Below are 6,641 nucleotides of genomic sequence, written 5' to 3'. Positions count from 1 at the left end.
GAACTCCATCTCAAAATTGGTGATTATGTTTATCTCAAGGTTTCTCCATTTAAGGGCACTCGCCGTTTTCAAGTCAGAGGAAAGTTAGCGCCACGCTATGTCGGACCTTTTCGGATCATCAAGAAAGTTGGAGCAGTGGCTTATCAATTGGAACTTCCTCAATCACTCTCTGCAGTGCACAATGTCTTTCATATCTCTCAATTGAAGCAGTGCCATCGTGTTCCAGCTGACGCCGTCGACCTTGGGCCACTTGATCTTCAACCGGGCCTTACCTACGAAGAACACCCAGTAGCCATTCGTGATCGAGATGAAAGAAAGGTGAAGCGTAACATGGTGAAATTTGTGAAGGTTCAATGGAGCAATCATACCGAAGATGAAGCCACTTGGGAGCGTGAGGATCGGTTACGTCAAGAATACCCTGATTTCTTTTCCGATGAGTAAGTTTTCTCTCTATCACCCCACCTTCTTGATGAAGTTCATCGGTCTGTATACTATTATATGTGTACACAGTCACCATCAAGAAAACCCTAGGAATGTCTCACACCACATCATCCCTGCCGTTATGCACCATCTCTTAGATATTTATCCTGTCTAGGTGAATATGGCCTTAGTCGACCTGGAGTTTTGTCCCTTCCATCCTATCTATCTAAATCTCGGGACGAGATTTTCTTAAGGGGTGAGAGTTGTCACAGCCCAAAGAAAAAAAAAGGGAAAAGAAAAAAAAATCGCGCTCGGGCCCACCTATCAGCCCCTTCCCTCTCTCCTCTCTGTTTTCCGCTCGGCGCGCCCCGGCACGCGTCGCCGCCGCCTGCAAACCTCGTGCCACGTGCGGGCGATCCTCGTTCCGCGTGTCCCTATCCACGGCCTCTCCCTCGGCCTCATCCCCTCCGCCAGTTCCCGTGCCCGACCGGCCTTCTTCCGCTCCAAACCCTAGCCCCGAATCCCCACCGCCACCGCCGCCCCCAAGCCGTGCCGCCGCCGCGATTCACCCGCTCCGGTGAGCGCCGCCGCGATTCCTCGCTTGGGGAGCTCCCTTGTGTCGTCATCCTTCAATTTTGCCCCTCACCCAGCCCTTTCCCCTTCCCTGCAGGGCCGCGGCGAGCGCCTTCGCCGCCGCCGCCTCTGCTTGCCGCGCCGCCGCCTCGCCGTCGTTCCCCGCCGTCCAAGCCCCTGGTGAGACTCGCCGCCACCTCCTTTCCCCCGTGCGCGCGTCCTTTTGCCCCGCTCCGGCCCCGCCTCTCCGCGCCGCATCACGCCGCCGTCCGCCGGCGCCGCCGCGCACGCGGTGTCCGCGCGCACCGCGCGACGCGCGCGCGCCGTGGCCGCGCCCCACCGCGGGTCAAGGCCCCTGGTTGGCCTTGACTCGGGCCGGTGGGCCGCTGGCTAGCGGGCCCCACCCGTCAGCGCCTGCGGGTGTGGGAATCCGGGTGCACCTAGCGTTTTCGGTTAGGGTTTCTTTAGGTTTATTTGAGCAGCAATCTTACAAAATCCCTAGATATTCGTATATAGCTCCAAAAATTATGAAACTTGTTTTGTTAGTTTCCTCTAGCTGAGATCTACTTAGGAAAAATATTGTTTTGCATGTTACTTTGTTGTAGGTTTATCTATAGATTTATCTTGCAAAAGTGAGTTTATTGCTTAGTTATTTGTATACTGCTCTAAAAATATCAAACCAAATTTTGTTAGACTCCTTGTGAGGTGTAGTTTCCAGTAGTGCAACTTGTTCACATGATTCTTTGCTGTTGGTTTGGGTTTTATTTCGATTTGGTGCTTGCTGTCCAAAAGGTGGTTTAGTATAGAACTTTTTGCAGGAAAGTGATAAAATGGCAAAACTAGTTTGTTAGCTTTGTTTTCATGCCTAGTTTCTAAGATAATTTTCTTGGATTTGTTTAGTTGAGTTTGGATTCCTTTTCTGATTTACTTTGTTTAGTGGCTGAGAGCTGTTTTATTTATGGTTATTTATAGGAAAAAACTTTTGCTGCAAAACCAGTTTTCTTGAGTTCTTTGCATTGTTCTCTACATGCTCATTTTTTTCATGATTTATTCTTGTTATTTAGTTCATTTCTTAATTCGTGCATCGCATTCATGCATTTTAGTGACCGAGTTGTCGGAGATCGAACCCGTGGAGGCCGCCGAGTCTGTTGAGCCCGAGCCTGGAGTCCCGTTCGTGGTCGAATCTGAAGTAAACCCAGGCAAGAAGTTAAGCATTTTCCTTGCACCTATTTAATCTGATTTAGTTAGCTATCTCACCGGGTACTGTTGGGTTATATATTATGTATGTATTGCATGCTTGTACCTACTTTGATGCATTCTCCTTCCTTGATTCATTTATTCATATTCTTGGCACTAGTTAGACAGTTAATAACTTAATCTGACTAGATGCTTAGCCCTGCTTAGAATACTCATTTTGCTTGCTAGTGAGTCGCATGGTCCTTGCGTCGTGTGGGTAAAGTAGTACACCCTTGCAAGGTTATAACCAATTCGAATTGCCACGCTCTCGGTTATGAGCACGCTCTTTAACCCATGAACTCCTCATAGATTATCGTTTATGATGAGAATGGTTCATGTTACAGCTGTGATCAGTTAAAAATTATATTACTCTCTTAATCAACTAAAAGTGTTTGTGTTGGGCAAGATTAATGAATTTTGATAGGTGATAGTGTAGAGAGCTAGTGCTTATGCAATAATTACTTAACCTTAAAGCTTTTACTTGAGCCATTGCATGATCCTTGTATATGTAATCGCGTAAGTCTTGCGAGTACCTTTTGTACTCAGGTTGCTTTCTAAACCTAGTTGCAGGTGAGCCTGAAGTGGTGTTCGGCCACTTCTACCCCGCTGATCCAAATGCGGAGGAGGAGTAGGTCGTGGTGGCTGTAGTGATGTCCTTGAGCAAGGCATCATTACTTTAGTAAGTGCTTATCGTATCTGAGCTTCGTGAGAGTATGTAAATGCAATAAATTTTACATTTCTGTTTAATATGGCTTTCGTGAGCCCAAGGCTTGTAAGTGAAGTTTGAAACCCACCTATGTTGAACTTGTAATATTAAGCTGTGAACTCTGATTGTATAAAACTGCTCTTTGTGGATTTTTGGCGATGTATTCGATTGTAAATGGTATGTGCATATGCTGATTTTGGGCGTATGTTGGAGCACATACCGGGACTACCGGATTTGATATTATTTTGGCTGAATGACATGTCGGTTATTCGTGTCTCTAGATGTGGGATAACACGTGTCACGCTCTCCGGCAAGCACGTGTTAACTCTCATCTGAATGATAATGACCGACAGTTCGTTTAAAATAGTATTAAATTGGGCGGTTCTCACAACAGAGCCTTGATTTTATTTACTTCGTTATTGCGAAGGATAGGGATGCTCGGCTGCTGACAGTAGAATATTGTAGCAGATGTATCTGTCACTCGCAGCACCATTTCATATTCTCATTTGTTTTATCACTATCTGTTTTTGGTTGTCCACTTCCGTGAGTGATGCATATATCTATAGCGCGGGCCGCGGGGTCAACGCGACGAGGTAGCGCGATTCGGATCGTACTACCCCTTCTTCCCCGTCACCGGCCGGCTCTCCTCGCCCCCGCCCCCTCTTCCTCCTGGACTCCGGCAGCTACGGCCGTCTTTGCTGCCGCCTCCGCCCGCCGCGAACAGAGCTCCCGTTGTCATCGCTGCCTCCTTCTCCCCGGGCTCCGACGGCTCCCGCCGCCGCCGCCGCCGTGTACAGGCCTGCCCGTCGCCCCCGCCTTCACTGCCGCCCGACTCCCCCCCTCCGCTCTGCCGCCCACCTCCACCGTCGGCTGCGCGGCCTCTCCCAACCCCCCCTCTAAGCCCGCTGCACATTGGGAGCCCGACAACCCCCGACCTCAAACCCGCCTACGGCGGTAGCACGCGGCGGCTGGAGGACAGCGGAGGAGGCGGTCGTGCGACCGTCGCGCCTTAAAGTCTCCGGTAATCAGGAAAAGGTGGACCAATAATCGCCACATGACATTCTTACCTCTCTTTTGATTTCGGTATAACAAGTGTATATATATTCTATAATCACCTATGCCAAATGCGTATATTGGTTGGTAGAAATGAATTACGCAGTCTAGTAGATTATTTTCTTCGAAAGCAATCTGGATCGTTGGATCCATTTGCACGGCCAGGATCACCCACCTTGGCAGCTCTATCTGCTCTGCCCCTGCCATGGCCAATATTACCAGCAGTAGGGATCGAATCGACCCGACCAACCACCATGGCGGCAGCAGATCCGCCGCCGCCGGCGGCGAGCGCGCTAATAGAGGAGCTCGTCGAGGAGATCCTCCTGCGCATTCCTCCCGCCGACCCGGCGAGCCTCGTCCGCGCGGGGCTAGTCTGCAAGCTCTGGCACCGCATCGTCCGGGGCTCCGGTTTCCGCCGCCGCTTCCGCGAGCGCCACCGCTCGCCCCCCATGCTCGGCTTCCTCTGCAACTCCGAGCCGGGCACCCGCTTCGTGCCCACCTCCACCTTCCGCCCGCCCGGGCTCGGCGGCGACGGGGGCCTCCTCCGCGACTGGCGCGCCGTCGACGCCCGCCACGCCGTGGTCTGCGCTTTCGCGGCCTCGGCAGCGCCCGGCGCCTGCGACCACCTCAACTGCAGCCGCGGCGGCCACTACCTCGTCGTCGTCGGTGGGCGCCAACCATGTGAACATGTTCGTCTACGTCTACTCGTCGGAGGCTACCGCGTGGGGCGCGGCGGCGGTGGCGCCGCATGTTCCCGATCCCTATGACACCATCTATTTCGCGCACACTGCTCTTGTGGGGAATGCGCTCTACTTCGCCTTCTCCAGGGGCACGGCATTCTTGGAGTACAATTTGGGCACCCGGGAGATGGCAGTGGTTCGCCAGCCGCCAGAGTACTGGGGTCGGCAGCGAATTGTGCTTGCTTCCAGCGATACTGATGGCCTGGGATACGCCACGGCCGACAGGTTCGGGATCTACCTGTGCTCGAGGAAGGAGCCTCCTGTTGGAGATCCGTATTGGACACGGACCAGAGTCATTGAGCTCGATGAGCTGCACCCTGCTGGTGCAATCTCAGCCTTTCCTGTTGTCGTTAGCTTTGCGGATGCCATTGGTGTCATTTTTCTGAGGACCGGTGATGGGCCGACGGAGTTCCCGTGCAGGCAGTGACTGCACGTGCAGTGACTGCCGCTGACACGTGGGGCCACACGTCAGCGGCAGTCACTGCACGTGATCTTATAAGTCCAGCCAGGTCACAAAGGATGAAAAAGTATAGATAACCCCCTGAACTATATGGGGTCGGATACTTCACCCCCTCAACAGAAAAAAGGTATAGAACACACCCTAAACTACCAGAAACTGGATAAAACACCCCTTGAGGCGGTTTTGAACCCGGTTTTGCTGACGTGGACTCTTGTTTTCTCTAGGGGCGGTCCACGTGGGTGTACGTGTCCAGCTTGGCGTGGGTCTGCTGCCCTCCTCACGCACCGGCCGACGCACACGGCACACCAATACCACGGCGGGCACAACCATGGCCTTAGCGGCAGGAATGGCGTCGAGCCACCGCGGGGAAGCATTGGTGGCGTGCCCCCGCCCCTCTTTCCTCCTCCGCCTTCGACTCTGCGGCCGCGCTTCCCTTGGCCCCTCCTCCCCCCTCTCTCTGTTGACCCGCGTCGCCCTCCGGCACCGGGATCAGCTTCTTCGGCATGCTCAGCTTCCGACGCAAGGCCAGCGCGAGCGGCCGGCGCGGCATCTCGACGAGAGCGGCCGGTGCAGGCAGCAGCACGCCCGGCGGCGCGGCAGATCTGCATCCTCCCGCCCCTCCCGCGCGGCTGCTGGTCGCAGACGCCGCCACCTTCCTCGCCCTCCATGTGGACGCACGCTGAGGGACCGAAGCCGGCGACCAGAGGGGTTGAATGGGAGCCGATCAAATTTTTTTCGAAATTTGAATCGTCGGCCTATGTCCCAAAATCACCCAAGCCCTCAAGTATTCTGACCAAAGTTTGGATTGGCTATTGAAAAGCTAAACCAACACAAAAAGGCCTCGAACGAGCGAGCGAAACCACGAAGCAAATCGGAAGCGAATCGAGAAAGCTGCAGAACTGATCTGCCTGGACCGGTCTGACCGGTGCACTCGACTGGTCTGACCGGTCTCGGCTGTTCAAAAACTAGCAGACCGGTCTGACCGGTCTTGCCTACCGGTCTGACCGGTGGCACCCAGAAAACCCCCGAAAACTTGGATTCAAACGATGAATCTCAACCAAACAACCATGAAAATCGATGAAACGTGGGGGATAGCTTCGCCCCTACCCCGTGAACATATCCCCAAGAGATCTCGTCATAAAGATCAAAGAATCTTGATAATTCGAGGAGAGATCAAGAGGGATTGGGGTTTTCTCAAAAACTCAAAAACTCCAATTCTGAAGAGCTAGCGATTCCAGAAGGTTTGGCATGAGGCTAGAAGTAGAGGAACCGCTACAAAAAGCTCTACGAATGGTCAGACCGGTTGGCCTGCAGCACCCCCTGTACACGATCTCATCTGACGGCCGAGGTTCTTTCTTCGAAACGAAGTCTTCTCCCCGATGCCGCCATCTTGATGAAGATCAGGTCCGCGGTTTTGAAGGGTCCGCGAAACCCGGATAGGTGGCCGGTTTTG

General features: G+C 53.3%; 1 pseudogene; it reads left to right on the top strand.

Annotated features, from left to right (window-relative positions):
* Positions 1 to 3,448: 3,448 nt before the first annotated feature.
* LOC120709798 lies at positions 3,449 to 5,155 on the top strand (annotated as a pseudogene).
* Positions 5,156 to 6,641: the final 1,486 nt, after the last annotated feature.

This window comes from Panicum virgatum, chromosome 5K (genome assembly GCF_016808335.1).
Source record: "Panicum virgatum strain AP13 chromosome 5K, P.virgatum_v5, whole genome shotgun sequence".
NCBI classification, from domain to species: Eukaryota; Viridiplantae; Streptophyta; class Magnoliopsida; order Poales; family Poaceae; genus Panicum; species Panicum virgatum.
Note: the sequence above shows the minus strand (reverse complement) of the source record. Positions and strands in the feature narration are given on the sequence as shown.